The 19,469-nt window shown below is 44.6% G+C and overlaps 1 protein-coding gene and 1 pseudogene across 2 annotated transcripts in view; both read left to right on the forward strand.

Moving 5' to 3' along the window:
* Window positions 1-19,469, forward strand: part of LOC147708065 (centromere protein H-like) — a 412,880-nt gene that overhangs the window by 305,176 nt on the left and 88,235 nt on the right. The window lies entirely within an intron of this gene.
* On the forward strand, window positions 1,637-18,265 carry LOC147708067 (zinc finger MYM-type protein 1-like; annotated as a pseudogene).

Below are 19,469 nucleotides of genomic sequence, written 5' to 3' on the forward strand. Positions count from 1 at the left end.
TTCATGAAAAAATACACTGTTTTTTCAGGAAACCCTCACTCACCCTAGTGGTGACATGCTTCATCATCGGGTCCACCGGGAGAGATCGAGTACCTCCCCGGTGTGCTGCGACGCCAGGAGACTGCGGAGCAGGATTTTGTGTGAGGATGAAGTGTGAAAAATAATAATAGGGTTAAAAATGTCAAAGGTTGTACCAAGAAAACTTTTATTGGTTGGTCAACTTGACATATTAAAAACTGGTTATGTGTAGGGAAACTAGCCAATTACAATATACTGGTGTTTACCCTGAAAAGAAGGTCAACATGTTTCTGCCCGTTCTATGTGTTATTTTACTGGGCTTTCATCAGGACCGGTAAGCGAGTGTGCCAATGACAGGAGGGGCGCGCTAAGGCCCGCCCTGCCAATGGTCGTGAATGTTAAAAATAGCACTATGTGTAAAATGGTGCAAAAAAGAAGAAAAACCAAACTCATAAGTTGAGGGGTTTTACCTCTATTTCGAGGAACCTAGGAGTTTGTAAAAAGTTAGATCCACGCCCCATAGAACTCAGGAGGGGGGTCTCGATCCAGCGAGGGTGCAGCTAGGTGCCGAGCGGGTGCTGAGCGTTGCGGGCGGTGTGCCATTGTCGCTCCCACCCCCCTCCTGAGTTCTATGGGGCGTGGATCTAACTTTTTACAAACTCCTAGGTTCCTCGAAATAGAGGTAAAACCCCTCAACTTATGAGTTTGTTTTTTCTTCTTTTTTGCACCATTTTACACACAGTGCTATTTTTAACATTCACGACCATTGGCAGGGCGGGCCTTAGCGCGCCCCTCCTGTCATTGGCACACTCGCTTACCGGTCCTGATGAAAGCCCAGTAAAATAACACATAGAACGGGCAGAAACATGTTGACCTTCTTTTCAGGGTAAACACCAGTATATTGTAATTGGCTAGTTTCCCTACACATAACCAGTTTTTAATATGTCAAGTTGACCAACCAATAAAAGTTTTCTTGGTACAACCTTTGACATTTTTAACCCTATTATTATTTTTCACACTTCATCCTCACACAAAATCCTGCTCCGCAGTCTCCTGGCGTCGCAGCACACCGGGGAGGTACTCGATCTCTCCCGGTGGACCCGATGATGAAGCATGTCACCACTAGGGTGAGTGAGGGTTTCCTGAAAAAACAGTGTATTTTTTCATGAAATTGGTCTTACTACCGGACCACTTACAACTGGCCTCAGACTTCACGTGCGACAACCACTTCTATATATCCTGTCTTTATGGACACTCTTCCTTTGATTACTTGTTGTTGTATTGCTGCAGTGAAAGTCGCTCGGTCATGCTCGGCTTGATCAGTCGACTGTCCCATGGCTCATTCAAGTTTGGCCTGTCCCTCCCTCATTTGGTTTATTAAGGCTTCCATCTTGTCAGACAGAAAATTCCTATCTGGCTCGCCACTTGTAACCTGACGGGGCTAACCAGGAGGGAAGGAGCCAACTACCAAGAGATTGTACGTTAGAGGGTTTATTTGGGGTTACAAGAATGAGGTGACTTGATTGGAAACAGAGTCCATCTTTGAACAGCAGGGCTGAATATTTCCTGCCGTCTTTCCTTTCTTCTCGGTCCTCCAGAGTCCTCAACTCTCGTCACCATGACGTAAATATATAATTTACTCTCTTAATTTCTATGCAGGTAAGTACTTAATCAATAATAACTCAAATCGGAAAGAAAGAACCAGAGTCCGTGGTGTTAGAGTTCTTAGGGGTTTATTCCTCAAAAAGGAATGGTCAGGACCATAATATCATGTTCTTCCCACCGCAGGGGTGGAAGAAGGGATAGAGCGCTACATTTTATTGACAGTACATAGCTTATATACTTAATTCATGTCATAGGAAACAGTATAGTAGGCGTAACAGCTGAGAGAAGACAAGATAACAGTATACACGTGTTACTAGTACGTAATCAGAAGGCGTGGACTAGGCGTGAACTAGAGGTGTGTACTAGAAACGTCACAGATGGGTGTCACAAAGGGGTGGCACTAACAGAAATGTTGCAATGTCAGCAGAAATCGGAAGCTTGGATGCGCGCGCAGCTGCATGACGTGTGATAGACGTGAAACTGGAGGGGTGCAGGGGACTTGACATTTACACTGACGGAAAGAGACAGAAGTCTGGCATGTCAGATCAACTTGTACTTCTATCATATCTGATATCTGATGTTTAGGAACCGTATTATCTGGACGGAAAGGTCTCTAGGGCAGAAGCTATTCTATACTAACTGTGGATGCGTGTATAAGCGCCTAAGTGTCTGCATGAGAAGCGTGGGGGCACGGGGCCTTCCATGGAAGCATGGCAACAGAAGCTATGAATTACTTGCACTGAGACAGGTCGGCCCTTTGGCTATGCAGCTGGGGAGGATGTTTACTGAAGCTAGTAGGCAGGAATGCATTTTCGAGGAGCGGAACAGATAACTCGAAGGTTATAGTCAGTCTTGGCAGAAAGCAGACTGAGCTGAGCGCGAGGGGCCGCGCTGGAAGTAAGTCAGAGTTCACGGGTACAGAGGCAGCCTGGGCTGAGGCTGTCAGAGTCAGAAGCCAGAAAAAGAGGCTCGATGGCAGAAATTCAGGGCCTACTTTGCCAGAGCAGGAAAACATGTAAAGTACACTACAAAAAGACGGTGGCGTAGCATACTTAGGAACGGACTATTTAATCCATTCAGGGTGGGTCTGAAAGAGGACAAGTTAACGTTGGACGCAAATGTATTTGCGTCTTCATAACTGACACAGGAGGGAAGTTACATGCACTTTTAGCTGGTACATGGAGTCGGTGGGGTACGCGCTAGGGAACACAACTTGACCATAAAATTTATATTTCCTCATTCCCTCCTTTTTCCCTACGGACCCTTCATGATATATCGATCCTCATGAATCGATCAGTTTGTTCTTGCAGCATCATTTGTTCTTCTTTCTTTCTTTTTCGTTTTGAGAGAAAACTGGAATGTTCAATACAAGAGGTGGCACACAGTCCACAAATCGCTGGCCCGCACTGCAGGCACAGGCAGCAACTGAATACTAGGACTAGGCCAATGCCTAGGAAGGATAGGATCTTCCATCCCCAAGCGGTTAACGTTGTCCAGAACCAACCGGACCAAGTCCAGGTGCCTGGATTCTGATGTATCTGATTTGCAATTTTATGGAGACGTGTAATAGCTTGATATACAGATGGTGCGTTTTGTGGTATGAAAACACAGCAACTTGACCCGATGACCTTACAAGCTCCACCTCTATCTGCCAAGATGACGTCAATAACAAGACGATTCTGAAGGACAACAACCCGCATGGCGGACTGCTCTTCTGTTAAGTTACCTAAGGCGGAGGCAGTTTCATTCACTACTGCTTCAAGTGTTCTAGTTAATCTGCGTATTAGTTTACTATTTTGAACAGGTCCTAAGAAGAAAAAGAATCCTTTATTAAAATCGGTGTACTGTTCCCATGCCGTTTCTGTGTAGTCGACAAGTGGGATATCTCTTCTGGGTCTATTCTTTACTAGATTTGTATTTCTGTGGTAATCAGGAGGAGCTAGGAAAACAGGTGGCAGAAGGAATGCAATGTAACAGGTACCATCCCAATCTGGAGGTAGGCGTATGTATGCGGTATGACCACAAACAAAGTAGGAATGACGAATAGCTTTAAAGGACGATTTTCCATGATCACTGAATTCGATCACAGTAGTGCATTTACTATGACCTAAGTGTACTGAACCTTTCTTCCTGATACATAATTCGCCAGTGACTGGCAATACTGACATAGTGGGTATAACAGGTGCGGCTTCGGATTCAACAGTAAGAATCATAAGGCTAATTGTATAATTACCTAATCCATACACTTCATTTTCTAGATCAGTTCCTATTCTAGTGGGGAGTCCCTCCTTATCAGGGTAACAGACGTCGAGCAGGACCAAGTTCAGGTTTCCCCAAACCCAACCCCCGTCGAAAACAGCAATATCAGGATCTAAGGAATTAATTATTTTAAACCATGCACCGCAGGAGCCATTGTGAGTGAACGGGTACAGAAAGAGGGGCAGAGCTCCCTTGTAATTCTGGTAGGGAGGGAGTCGGCCACATATCCAGCAGTCTGTAGCATTGTTAGTTTGATGGGAATGGTGTAACATACTAATGAATGTGTTGTTGCGCAGCGCAAGTCTGTAGGAGAGTTCGTGTGGAGGTAACTCACTAAAAGTGTGTTCAGCAGAGACATTGTAAACAGATTGTTCACGCCTGAAAATAGGGTAGTAGATAGGGAGAAGTATACTGGCAACTATGATCAGAAGACTTAGAAAAAACATTATTAACAATGTCACTATACAGTGACTACGAAGTGATTTGCAGTATGTACGTTTCTTGAATTCTATCTCTCTATCTCGATCTAGGGGATACATGTCAGAAACTATTTAACCGATTCACCTAGGGGAGGACTTAAACAATTAAACTGTCTGACTTGCTAGATCGGAGTTTCGATCGGTACTCCTCTTGGGGAGTTTTTTCTCGTTCAGATTCTGTAAAGTCTTTTGGCTCAACACAGTCTTTGGTGGGGGTGGACGAGTCTCGGTCTGGTTTCAGTTCATGGAATTTTTTCACATGACTCGTATGGACCCACCCCTTTCTCCCTTCGATCTTCACGGCGGTCCTCGTGGTGAGAAGGACGGTCTTCGGCGATTTCCAGCGGGGCTCCAACGGGCTCTTCCTATCAAAGTTTCGCACCAATACTAGGTCCCCAGGACGGACATCATGTGGCTTTACATCAGTGTTGTCAGGGAAGGCTGCGGCAACCTGTGAACGACATGATTGGAGTGCAGACATCAAGGAGGCAAGGTAATCTGTCAACATATTGCAATCAACATCAGTAATTTTTTTCGGAATGGGCGTCCCCCACATATTCGGTGGTCTACCAAAAACCACTTCGTACGGGGATAGCCCTGATCTCGAATGGGCAACCATTCTCATATAGAATAGTGCCACTGGCAGGGCGACTATCCAGTCGACCCCTTTCTCTTTACATATTTTAGCAAGTCGTGTCTTTAATGTCTGATTATGCCTTTCTACAAGGCCTGCGGCTTCGGGGTGTCGGACACAATGGAATTTCCACTGGTATCCTAGCAATAAAGAAACTTCTTTCATTAATGCGGATGAGAATGGCTGACCGTTATCTGAGTACACGACACGAGGCAAGCCGTACCGTGGGAAGAATTCACGAACCAACTGCCTGGCAGTGGTCGGAGCAGTGTAATCTGGGACTGGGTATGCTTCGGTCCAGCGGGACAGAGCACAAACAACTACGAGAACATATTTGAATCCTCGACAACGGTCCATCTGGATATAATCCATCTGGAGGACTTCAAAAGGGTGATCGGGAGGATGAAATCCACCTTGCTCTACAGGGACGCTTTTACCTGGATTGAACTGACAACAGATCATGCAAGTACGCACTTTCTGTTTCGCTGCTGCTCGTAAGTGTTTATTGTTCCAAAGATTTTGTAAACTGTCTAACATCGCTTTCTCTCCTAGATGTGCTGGACTATGTGCTGTATTAATCATGACTTGAACCATAGAGTCAGGGAGAAACCATGTAGATTTTCCCTTCGTCATCCAACCTTGATCTGTCTGGATCCCTCCTAGTTCAATCCATTTCTTTATTTCTTCTGGGGTAGCATGTGTCCGAATATCGATAACATCTAGTGTGGGATCTCTGACTGTCATACAATGTGTCGGTCCTATTGTCTTTGTCATGTCAGTTGTCTGAGTGTGAGTCAATGCTGTATGTTTCGCTGTCTGGTCTGCCAGGTCATTACCCTGGGAAACAGAATCTGTGACTTTAGTATGTGCTTTACACTTCATGACGGATATGCCTGAAGGCAGATGTATTGCTTCTAGCAGTGCTTGAATGAGGGGACCATGTTGGATCTTGGCACCGTGAGAGGTCAGAAAACCTCGTTCTTGCCATAACATGCCGAAGTCGTGTACAACTCCGAACGCATAACGGGAATCAGTGTATATGTTGACATTTCTGTTCTTGGCTAATATACAGGCTCGGGTCAGAGCAATAAGCTCTGCCGCTTGAGCGGACAGTGTATCGATACGATGTGTTTCTTTAACTTCGGTTTCAGTGGTCACGGCATATGCGGCCACTAATTCTCCTGTACTTGTTCGCATACATGAACCGTCCACATAAAGTGTCAGGTCTGGATTTGTCAATGGAACATCTGTTAAGTCTCGTCGGGGCTTTGTTACTGCATTAATGATCTCTATGCAATCATGCGGGGCTGGATCTGTCATAATTGTAGGTAACAGTGTTGCGGGGTTCAGAATGCTGCAGCGTCTGATTTCTATGTGTGGCTGGAATAGTGTTAATTCGTAACCTGTCAGTCGTGCTATAGTCAAGTGCTGAGTCTGGGTTCTGTTTAACAGAACCTCTACAGAGTGTGGAACTTGTACTGTTAACTGATGGCCTAAAACAATTGAATCGCTCTGTCTTATTGCTAACGCTGTTGCTGCTACTGACTTTAAGCATGTAGGGAGTGCCTGGGCTACTGAGTCCAATGTACTAGAAAAATAAGCGCAAGGCTTATGTGAACCTGCTTGATCTTGAGTGAGGACAGACAATGCTGTACCATCACGTTCTGTAACAAAAAGTGTAAACGGTTTGCTGTAACATGGTGTCGCTAAAACTGGTGCTTGGCATAATGCTTTCTTTAATTCCTCAAAGGCTTGTGTATGTTCCTGAGTCCAAGGGAGAACAGTCGAGGTTGCTGCCTCTTGCGTCGTTAACTGGATGAGTGGTTTAGCTAGAAATGCATATTGAGGAATCCATTGTCTGCAGTATGAGGTGAGGCCTATGAAGGCCCGCACTTCCTTTTGTGTCTGGGGTCGTGGCATATTTACAATTAACTGAATGCGATCGGGAGTGAGCTGTCTCCCCACTTTGGACAGCAAGTGACCCAAGTGCACAACTTGCTGAACACAGAATTGCAGCTTCGAAGGAGACACCTTGTGTCCCTTGTCTGCCAGAAAATGTAGAACTGTCAGTGATGCTTGTTCACATTCGGGCTCACTTCGTGCGGTGATCAGCAGATCATCGACGTATTGCAGTAAAGCTGTGTTAACTGGCATTTGAATACAATCTAGTTGCCTTTTCAGAGCTTGACTATAGATGCTGGGGCTTTCTGTGAATCCTTGAGGTGCGCGGGAAAATTTGAAACTTCGTCCATTTAAACTGAATCCGAAGAGATATTGGCTCTCTGGATCAATAGGTACACTGAAGAAAGCGTTCTTGAGATCAATTACAGTAAAGAACGTTGCTTCTGAATCAATAGCTGTCAATAGGGAAGAGATATCGGGGACCACAGGGTACTGTGGTACAATACATTTGTTCAGTTCTCGAAGATCAATCACCAGCCGATATACTGGCGGTGCATTGGGGTCAGTACGTTTAAGAATTGGGATGATAGGTGAGTTACAGATATTGGAGTCAGTCTCGACGACCACTCCTTGTGCTATAAGCTCTTCAATGATTTCCAGTAAAGCCACTACAGCATCGGGTGGTAACTTGTATTGTCTGATTCGTGGTAGAACAACTCCTGTCTTGAGTGTAACACGGTATGGTGTGATATGCATACAACCTACATCAGTTGGGCCTTTTGCCCATAGGTGATCTGGTACATTTTTCAATCTGACATCGAATTCTCGCAACACATAATGACCCTTGAAATCCCGTAGAAAGAGTCTAACTCCCTCCGGGGAACAGCAGATTATAGCTCCTAGAGCCTTCAGTGTTTTAATTCCTACCAGATTTTCTGGGCATGAGTTCGTAAGTAACAAATCTGTAACTCGTGATAATGGACCCACAGCCAAGGGTACTGGTTCCGATACTTCATTTACAATAGGCTGTCCTGAAAAACCAAGGGAAACATTCTGTGAGCCTGAGAGGGGTGCCCCTGGGACTTCATTATGGCTGATTGTGGTGCGGCTTGCCCCTGTGTCAATTAAAAACTTTGTCTTTTCCCAATACGTGACTGTGTACATAAGGACCTTCTTGATCTACAGGAATTTCAATAAGAGGCAAGCCACCTTCCCTCTCCAGGCTGTTTCATGTATATCGGGGGTAATCTGGATATGCAGATTGGGCATACTGGTACATCTGTTGTGAAACTTGCTGAGTCGCGGCAATGGGCTGTGGTACTGCTACTGTCTGTGCTGTATGAGATGGGGCATGCATAGGCTGTGTGTTCTGCATGGGCTGTACATTCTGTGAGGTCTGATGCTGAACCTGATCTTGTCTAGGTGGATGCGGTCTCTCTTTAGTTTTCCCCGTTGCTATGTTATGTTTCAGGACTGGACATTCACGTACGTAATGACCTGGCTGCTTGCAATAATTGCACGTTCCTTTAACGGGAGCTGTAGTGTGACTTGCCTGGGTCCCACCCTTTCTTTGACCGTCGGCTGGGACCGTCTGAGCTACTAACATTTTCATCTTTGTGTCTTTCATGCGCTTCTGTTCTTGATCCTGTTCTTCTCTAATTCTGTTCTGATGGTATTGTAACATTTGTAACATCTGGGATGGCGTATTTGCCTGCCAAGTACTTTCCACTTTGTACACTCTGTTTTTAACTAATGGTAGGGAGTTCTCGACTAGTTTTGATACAAAAAGGTGTGGATATGATTCGCTACTTGGTTTTAGGCCACTATTAATAATGAAACATTTCTCGAATCTTGAATAGAAGTCACTAGTATCTTCATCATGTTTCTGTTTACAGGACGAGATGGCGTCCCAATCTTCCTTTCTAGTTGTCAATAATCTTGGCAGGACCTGTACTATTAAACCGGGTAATGCTTTAGTCTTATCCCCAAGGCCTACCCCTGGGACACGTTTGCTTTCTTCGTCTTCTATTTCTGCCCATACAATCTTTTTCTCCCCCACCTCCCATTCTTTTTCCTTTAATTTCTCGTAGATGCCCGTAGGCAACAGCACCTTCAACATTTTCATGATATCCTCATACGTGTAATCCCCCATCAGTAACATGTCTTTAAGCTCTCTGTGAAAACCTGCAGGGTCTTTATCATGACACGGGACTAGTTTCTTCATTTCTAACAGTTCTAACTTAGTCAGTGGCGTGTGTACATATACACGTTTCAAGAGATGATCCGCACCCATAACTGGGTGTACTTCTCGTAAGGGGTTCTGGCTTTCAATGCCACTCCCGCATTGCATGTGGTACATTTTCCTTTCTGGAGGCGGGGCGGGAACATATTCAGAGCTTATGAAAGTGTTATATTTACGTCGTTGTTCTAGAATTATTTGTATTAACTTGGTACTGAAACCTCTCCATCTATCCATGAGTAGTGCTTCTAATGTTTCGTGTAAGGGACCTGGATCGGAATGTTGGTTTCTGTATTTCGTGAGGAGGTGCTGAATCATGTATACACCTGCTAGTTTCTGTTCGTCTGGGGAGAGGTTCAGAAATGTCTGCGCTAATGTATCATCATTATACATATCTGGATTTTCAGCCCATAATATGGCTGACCGGGCTAGTTCTTGTTCATCCATCGAATTGAGTACATGGTACCCCATTCTTTCTCGCAGTCTTTTATCAGTCTCCTGGAACTGATGTTCAGAAGAATTCGGGTTTGTTAAAGCAGAGAGAAAAACTCTCTTGTTTTCCGGACGGATGCCCTTCCTAAGGTAAGTTCCCTTACCTACATACGCTATAGTATCTGTAGTCCTTTCTGGTTCTTCAAGTTCTTCTTCCTCCTCGGAGGAAGCTTTCTCTTTCTCTTTTTGGTGTACTGCTATCACTGCTTTTCTAATTTTCTTGTACATACTGGCTATGCAAGTCCCCTTGTCATGTTTTCCTTCAGCTATATTTTGACCCCACTTGTTCAGTGCATCTAATTCACTCTGATCTGTTCCGGGCCTGTCTCGTTCTCTTATTAGACAATTTATGAAAAATCGTAGTATCTGTGCTTGAACGTCAACTTTCTGTTTCTCCATGGCATCCTTGATACTGTCAGGGTCTTTCCCTGTCTGAACAAACTCATATATTCTATCTAGACGGTCCTTCATTCCTACATAGCATAGCAAGATATCAGTAGCAGATCTTAACCGTAGTGATGCCAATATCATTAGATCGTCTTTTCCGGGTACTGGATCATATCTGCAAACTGAAAGGTTTTCTTTTAATGCGTCAAGGCGGGGTGACCTGAACGTGAGAGGACTCTGCATATCCCTGAGATTGAATCTATGTGTTAATGGCGGGGTCCGAAGACCCGCGGTCGCACCTCCTGAAGCGGAGGCTTGGGCATTATCTCCCTGTGGAGTCTGTATCTGAACTTGAATTTGTCGTTTAGTAGGATCAGGTAGACGTGGTTTCGGTAGGTCAATTTTGGGTGCGGGAAGTGGCGGGGCTGGCGGAACGGGGGAGGTCTGTCGCGGTACCGGCGGGACATGATCTGGGGGCGGGGTGCCACCCCCGTCCCTGTCAGTAGGCAAGGCACGAACAGGCAGATTGGTGTAAGCCGGTGCTACGTCCTCTAGATAAGAATTTAGGAATATGTCTTTAGTAGTCTTATGCATTACTTTAGTTGGAACTAATGGCGGCGGTAAGTTTTTCGGTATTTCTGATAGGGCCTCAGGTGTACCCTCGGCCGCAAGATACATACCGTTTACGAGATTGTTTCGGGCACGGTCTATTTGTTCTGTTTTTACTCGGATCCCTTCAGTAACTAATTCGTTTTCTTGGGCTTTTTCTGATTCTTTAAGTCTGTCTTCTCTACGGAGTGCTTTCTCAGCACGCTTATGTGATTCCTTACGCCAAAATTCTATGGCGTCTTTCTGAGATTGTCTGGCTTTCTTTTTCCATAGTACTTCCTCCACCTTCATGATGCACTCGGCATCCCATGTTCCGGTAACAGGCCATCTGTGTCTTTCGTCTAGATGCTTGGTAAAGTCGGCCCATAACTCTAGATACAATATGGCATCTATGCCATGTTTGTGATACATAAAGTTACCTGGAGTGTCCCTAGGGGGAATAGGAATTTCTTCCTCCAGTATCCCTTTCCTAGTTCCTATCTGCTTTAGCTTATTGAAAAACGGCATCTTGTTTACTTATTACTGAATACTCAATCCTTACTGCTTAATACTGGATACAGCTAGTTTATACAAGAAACACAATAATGCACATTAAAACGGTCACATTCATACCACGACATTAATCACATGAAAAGACATTTGAGACATAGATGACTACCCCCTATACTGGATGTACTGCTAAACAGTACAGATACACTGGTGTAACAGTGCAGAAATTCAGAAATTCAGAATACTAGATATACTGCTAAACAGTACAGATACACTGCCTAAAAACAGTGTAGACCGGATTTGTGTACCCAAACCCGTCTAGATACGTCCCAGCAATGGTACTCACCGGGAAGCACGGAAACAGAAGGCCTCGGAAAACTCGACTCGACTCGACACTTCGGAAAACTTCGGAAAACTGGTGGGCCTCTTGACACCTCGGACCTTGCTTCTTTCGGCTAGGCTCTGGTCGGGATCCTCCGCACTCCTCACCGCCTCGTCTGGGTACTGATCGCAGTCTTCGTCACCTCCGTGGGTCAGAGGGAGATGCAGGAAATCCTGCCGGTACGCGTAGTTTCCATCTAACTGATGGCAGGGGGCAGAGCTTGCAACGCACCAACCGGCGCGTGAGGTGGGGGAGGGGTCCCTATTCGGGCGCCAAAATGACGTAAATATATAATTTACTCTCTTAATTTCTATGCAGGTAAGTACTTAATCAATAATAACTCAAATCGGAAAGAAAGAACCAGAGTCCGTGGTGTTAGAGTTCTTAGGGGTTTATTCCTCAAAAAGGAATGGTCAGGACCATAATATCATGTTCTTCCCACCGCAGGGGTGGAAGAAGGGATAGAGCGCTACATTTTATTGACAGTACATAGCTTATATACTTAATTCATGTCATAGGAAACAGTATAGTAGGCGTAACAGCTGAGAGAAGACAAGATAACAGTATACACGTGTTACTAGTACGTAATCAGAAGGCGTGGACTAGGCGTGAACTAGAGGTGTGTACTAGAAACGTCACAGATGGGTGTCACAAAGGGGTGGCACTAACAGAAATGTTGCAATGTCAGCAGAAATCGGAAGCTTGGATGCGCGCGCAGCTGCATGACGTGTGATAGACGTGAAACTGGAGGGGTGCAGGGGACTTGACATTTACACTGACGGAAAGAGACAGAAGTCTGGCATGTCAGATCAACTTGTACTTCTATCATATCTGATATCTGATGTTTAGGAACCGTATTATCTGGACGGAAAGGTCTCTAGGGCAGAAGCTATTCTATACTAACTGTGGATGCGTGTATAAGCGCCTAAGTGTCTGCATGAGAAGCGTGGGGGCACGGGGCCTTCCATGGAAGCATGGCAACAGAAGCTATGAATTACTTGCACTGAGACAGGTCGGCCCTTTGGCTCTGCAGCTGGGGAGGATGTTTACTGAAGCTAGTAGGCAGGAATGCATTTTCGAGGAGCGGAACAGATAACTCGAAGGTTATAGTCAGTCTTGGCAGAAAGCAGGCTGAGCTGAGCGCGAGGGGCCGCGCTGGAAGTAAGTCAGAGTTCACGGGTACAGAGGCAGCCTGGGCTGAGGCTGTCAGAGTCAGAAGCCAGAAAAAGAGGCTCGATGGCAGAAATTCAGGGCCTACTTTGCCAGAGCAGGAAAACATGTAAAGTACACTACAAAAAGACGGTGGCGTAGCATACTTAGGAACGGACTATTTAATCCATTCAGGGTGGGTCTGAAAGAGGACAAGTTAACGTTGGACGCAAATGTATTTGCGTCTTCATAACTGACACAGGAGGGAAGTTACATGCACTTTTAGCTGGTACATGGAGTCGGTGGGGTACGCGCTAGGGAACACAACTTGACCATAACATTTATATTTCCTCAACCAGATGAGCCCCAGAAAGAAAAGAAGAAACGTAGTATTTAGGCAACCGCTCTATATACTACAAACGATATGGGGAAGGGAGTGCAGGTAACGTCTGTGAAAACAGCCACCACCAGTGTAAACACAAAGTATTCGTGACAGGCAGCAATTCCTCGTACCATATGGCGTGACGTGATTCTAAAGAAAGAAACGAGGCACAATATTCCACAACACTGTAGACCACCCCACTTCAGTTACCCGTTCCCACCCCTTAGGTAAAAGGAGTCTTTTCCGTACCTGGTTTAGCCAAGTGTCTCCATGAGCGTGGCTGGGCGAAGCGTTTTGCCGTTGGCCTCCTGGCTCTCCTTTCGATGGTTCCTTCGGGTCTTCTCTGCTGTTTGGCAGTCCCTCCGCGTGTTCGTTGTCTCTCCTCTACGGTCTGCTGGCTCTCCGTCTCTCTCCGTCTTTGCTCCTCGCTTGTTCTCCCGGTTCTTCCGTGTCCGCCCTTTTCTCCAACGTAGTTGGCCGGGATAGACCGACTAGCACTGTCGTCACGGGGGCAGGCCTTGACTCTGGTCCAGTCCTGTGAAGTAGATCGAAAGTCACTCTCTGTAGATACTTCGTATGATCCCGTGACCCCGTGACAAATACCAAAAGGTAAGGCGGTTTGGCAAAGGTGGGGGAAAAAAAAAAGCATTTAGCTTTGGGAAAAATATTGTGCTATAATTATAAAGTACACAATTTTCCATTTTTTAAAAAGATGTTCCCCGGTCACCCAATACTCCCACTCAGATCACTCTAAGGATAGTGGTAGTCACTCACTCATTTCTTTCACTTCTCTCACTTGGTGCTTCAGTTGAATGGTTCAAGGTGTGGAGTATTTTAATTCACTGCTAACGCCCTTGTTACACTCATCGTCTGGCAGGTCCTTGGTTGCCGCTTTGCTGGAGAGTGGTGCTAGTGATTCAAATGGACGCTGTGTTTCTTTAATTCCCCCGAGCGGCCTCATTTGGGTACCAGTGAGGTTTGTTTATAGGAAATATGAGCTTGCTTGTCAGCCAGGGCCCCTGATTTGGGCCCCTGATTTGGGGACTTTGCGCAAATACTTGGGATGTTATCAACTCAACTGAAGTCAGCAAGCGAGGCCGCTTTCTAAAGTGAGAAACAAGTGGCAGGGAATTACTGCCGCTTAGGGGAAATGTAGAGGGCCATTAAAGGGGGAAGAATGAACTCCAATAGAAGAGCGAGGTCCCTCATGCGCGGTAAGTGGCCTTCCATTGAAGTGAGGTCCGGTTAACTTGTAAAAGGCTGATGACGGGAAGTGAGTGTGGCTTATTTAAAGTGCTCAGGAGTGATAGGAGAATGAGCGACTATCAGTGAATGAGGAATGAATGAGGCCCACTGACATATGAGAGCCATCACAAGAAACGAGTGCAGCTTCTTCGAAGTGCTCCAAGCCAGTGACCGAGAATGAGTGAGACCCCAATGTAGTGCACAAGGCTAGTGATACGCACAGAGTAGAGTCTCCTCTGATGCATGAGGCCAGTAATTTAATTTCCCTACACCCCATTGCAGTGCATGCAGAGAGTATGGGGGAGGTTCGAACCCTATTGAAATATGTGAGGCCCTCTAGGGCAGTAAGTGGGACTTCATTGAGTGTGAGTGGGGAATGATGGTGCACCTTGGTGTGAGACCATGACTGCTGCGTGGGACTGATGGCCAGAAGGGAGGAACACTAGTATGAATGCAGTACCTTAGAACAGGTTGCGTTCTAGAGAACTGTTAAGGGCAGAGATAGGACGTGGGTGAGATCTCACTGAAAGAATGAAACCAGGGATGAGTTACACTTGCTTGAAGTGCACTAGATTACTGATGATGGATGGGTGAGACTCCAACAAAATGTAGTAACTTACTGATGAGAGATCAGTGAGACTTCCCTGGAATGTAGTAATGTACCGATGAGGGATGGGTGAGACTCCAGCGAAGTGGAAAAATTAGGAATGGTTGACGCTCAATTTAAACTCCGACTACTGATGGGTGAGACTCTATTGAAGTGCAGTAGACCATAGATGGGTGGGACTCCATTGAAGTGCAGTGGAGCCAGGGCCATCTCGCCAGGGACTGACGTTTGGCTAGGGTCAAGGCCATGTCTGCTCGCGAGGGTCAGGAATACAGGCATCTTTTGTTTAACGGGCTCAGGAAATCAGATACACCGGGGAAGGTACAATGTGTGAAGTGGTCCTATTGAATGGTGCTGGCACGCATGTGCGCACCTAGCACACTTTGTAAGGAAGTAAAAACAAACTATCTGCTCCCATTAAGAAAATCCCCGTTTTTGGAGTCACATTTGTTGCCCTACTTTTTTTTTTTTTAATGACTTCCAGGATGGCAGAAATAACTAAGGCTTGGCCGTTTTGGACAGGGTGGGGTGAGCAGAGAAGGAAAAGGACTGTCTCTTTTCCTTCCCTTCCTACTTAGAGAAGGCAAGGACAGTGTCCTCTTCACCTGCTCTGCCACTGGCCGCTGCCCTCTTCCCCGCTCTTTCTTCCTCCCTCTTTCTTTCTTCCTTCCTCCCTCTCTTTCTGTCTCGCTCCTCCTCACTTGCTTGAAGCGCTTTACTTTCCTTTATTTGTTCTACTGTGAAATGGATTAAAAAACAATACAATTCGGCTGGTCATGTCATCATTTTCTGAGCTTTTTCAACTCCAAAGTGCAACCTCTGGAAAGAGAGAAAGAAACAAAATATGAAAAACAATACAAATAACTAAATTAGCACAACTTTACGAAGTTTACCAGTGAAGCGCTACTCTCTTTTTCTCTTCTTTCTTTGCACAACATTATTTTCCCTGAGTGGAAAAGTGCCCCATTCCTGGAGGGACTGCATACCTGGTTGAAGGGTGGAGTGGAAAACGTTTAATGTGATCCTTTAAGCATTTTTTCCTTATTTTAGCTTATAAAATTTGTACCGTAGCGTCCACCTTTAGAAATTCCAGGCCTGCTAGGGCAGCTGCATGATAACACTTGTGGCAAGCACATTAGCACCACATACCCTCTTGAATTAGGGACACTCAAGTGGGATTTCAAGGAAAAACAATGCTTTTGAAGACTGTACAAATTAGATTTTCAGCATAGTGACTTTAAATGTTAAAGCTCCAAGTGGACAAGAATCATAGATGAGGTCATCTTCCAGTCGTGGCTCTTTAGCCCTTTGCATTCTGGTACTTGTGTTTTTGCTTTTTCTACTATAGGCATTGAGTTTGAAATCTAGCCTTACAAAATTCAGCTGAAAGTCAACCAGTTGTGATAGTTATTTGGTAAGTCTGGGAACTGGCAATTTGGTGATCACTCCCTTATATATTTTGGGAATAAGGCTTTGGCAGAGTAATGGCGGTATAGAGGCAAGAGGTTCCCTGCACCATGTTTGAGCCTTCATGCATTTCACACACACACATACTCACTCTCCTAGTTCTGTGTTTCACAATTCTCTATTGCCCTTAAAACTAAGTGGATTTTACACCTGATGGTAGCTTGGCTCAGACTACTGCTTTTGCAGATTTTGTCTCTAGTCCCTCAGTTTCATTTATATGTACTTGTGTCACAATTTAGCAACTGAGCAGGACCATCTTAGTACCTCATTTGAGTACCTAGCAACTCTTCCAACTTCAAGTTCACAGACTGAGCTCTAGTTCACCTGAGAATTACCTGGTGGTAAGTCTCCAGAGTCCCTGAGCAGAAGGAAACACAGCACCACCAGTCATCAGAATCTAGTAGCTAGTCCGACCAGCAACTTACAGCCAGTGAGTGGATCAGGAAAATCACAAAAGAGTGCTACGGCTGCCACTACTACTGCTAATAAGTAAGTGTACTGTAGTATTGTGTCTAGTGTAAAAAGATAATGATTTCTTGGCCAATCTGTTTGGATACTTTTTGTCAAATTGGGATAATGCACTCCCTTTCTCAGCATCACATAATGTGTGCATTTTCTCTTTCAATGCTATGTACTGAACAATTCTGTAGTACAGTACTTTTATTACTCAGACCAAAATCAAAAGCCTTGCAATGTATTATTTTCCCCAATAGATTCCTTTTTGCTGAAGTACAACAATACTTTGCTTTTGGAAACCTGCTTGGCCACATTGCCTGTCATCTTCAGCTAAAAGAGAATATTCAGGTAGGTTCCTTTGCCATCATTAAATATATACTGCAGTGTCTTATGTATTGCTGAAACACTGTAGTCGGGTAAGGTGCTGACTACAATGCTCTTCTTGCTGTGGAAACCATAAGGTGTTATAAAAAAACAGTGGAAGAGGATCCTTATACTGGATGCAGGTTTTGCCGTGAACATTCCTGTGCTGATTACATGGGAGAATGCACACAAAAGACTGTTTGCAACTTTTAATCTGTAGTTAAATATTCTGTGTGTTCCCAAAATTGCAACTGCTACAAACTTATTTGTTCCTTTTTTCTTAGAATGGACATCCAGAAATTATTTGCAAAGAAACAGCCAAGTGAAGTGAACCTATATTCAAACAACTCCGGAATTAACACGATTCATTGCAAACCAACATCACAAGAGCACATTGCCCATTCAAATCATTGTAACACAGTCACAAACGAAGAAAAAGCGCATTCTGCATTTTCAAGGAAGGTGGTTCCAGGATTTCACCTGGTTGCATTACAGAGGTAGAGTGGCAGGAGTGCTATCCTTTAACTGTGCAAAGGCTAAGTCACTGAAATTAACTGAGCTTTCCAAGAACACAGAGGAAGCATTTTGCAGCACCGGTTACACCAACTGGAAGAAGGCAATAGAAAGGTTCAAAAAGCACCAGAATAGTAATTCTCATTCATAGGCACTAAGTAAACTAGTACAGTATAGAGGAGGCCTATCAACAGTTATCACAGCAGGTCCAACAACAACAGGAAGAAGCCTGGTTTTGTCTTAATGAAATCATTCATACCATAGGTCTTCTGGCAAAACAAGGCCTTGCACTCCGAGGTCATGATGACAGCAATGGGAATTTCCATCAATTTCTTCGTGCACAAGCAGAGGATGTACCTTCTTTGAAACAGTGGATTACAGCAAATCGAGCAGAATACCCCGGACATCCAAAATGAAGTTCTTTAGTTATTGTCCCATGCAATTTTGCATCAAATCCATAAAAATGTCGGTGACAACCCACACTCAGTAATTGTTGATGGCGCACAGGATATATCTGGTCAGGATAAAGAAAGCTTTTGTATTTGTTACATTGACCAAAATCTGTATCCTCATGAGGATTTTATTTGACTGTATCAGGCTGATGATACCACTGGTACTGCAATTGCTACAATTGTCAAAGATGTCTTATGTCGTCATGGTCTTTCTCTTTCAAAGTTGAGAGCACAAACATATGATGGTGCAGCAAATATGGCATGAAAAAACCATGGTGCACAAGCATTAATACACCAGGAACAACCACTTGCTCTTTGTCCATTGTGGAGCACATTGTACAAATCTAGTGATGCAGGCTGCAGCACATAAATGTTCCATAATGGAAGATGCACTACTTTAAACCCAAGAATTTGGTGATCTGTTTGGGCTATCTATGACATGCCGTACAATATTCTCAGACCTCATCCAACACAGTGTAGAAGGCACTGCAAATGTGTTAAAAATAAAGCCTCTGTGTCCAACACGCCGACTCTCCATGTAAAAGCTGTAAAAAAATTAATGGATAATTATGAACCTGTTCGGGAAACCCTAGAACAATTATCAACATCCAAGACCAGTGGTGATGTGTCTGCTCGGGGTATGCTGGCACAGTTTCAGAGAGGAACAACTGTCCTAGGTCTTCAGATTGCTCTCCAAGTACTGCAGCTTCTGGAATGTTTGAATATTACCTTGCAAGAGCGCCAGCAAACTATATCAGGGGTACTGGCTACTGTTAATATAGCAAAAAGTGCAGCTCTGAAGTGATGAGTCGTTTGACAGTCTGCTCAATGCCAATAACTACATGACTGCTAAGTACCATCTTAATGCCATTGAAGTAAAACGACTGCGCCAAATCCCTAAACGGATAGATGATGGAGCAGCAGAAACTTTGCATCCTGCAACAGTTAAGGATTAATCGCCCTCTGTATTTTGAATGTTTAGATACTGTTTCTCTTCATCTCACTCAGCGTTTTGACCCAGAAGGCATCCAAACATATGAAAAACTTGAACAAGTGCTTTTAACAGGTAATGGCATTGACTCTCTTGCTCAGTACAAAGAAACTGACCCTTTGCTCTTCTCTGCTCAATTGACTGTTATCAAGTATGTTCAAGTACTGTTCAGTCCTGTACTGGTCTGGCAGACATACTCTGAAAAATGCTTCCAAGAGAGAGCTTTATTTTCACAGGTTGAAAAGCTACTACAGATTCATTTAGTTATACCAGTATCTTCTTGTGAGGCTGAGAGAAGTTTCAGTGGTCTATGCTGACTGAAAACTTGGTTAAGATCAACTATGTCTCA

This window comes from Lissotriton vulgaris, chromosome 6 (assembly GCF_964263255.1).
Source record: "Lissotriton vulgaris chromosome 6, aLisVul1.2, whole genome shotgun sequence".
Taxonomy (NCBI): domain Eukaryota; kingdom Metazoa; phylum Chordata; class Amphibia; order Caudata; family Salamandridae; genus Lissotriton; species Lissotriton vulgaris.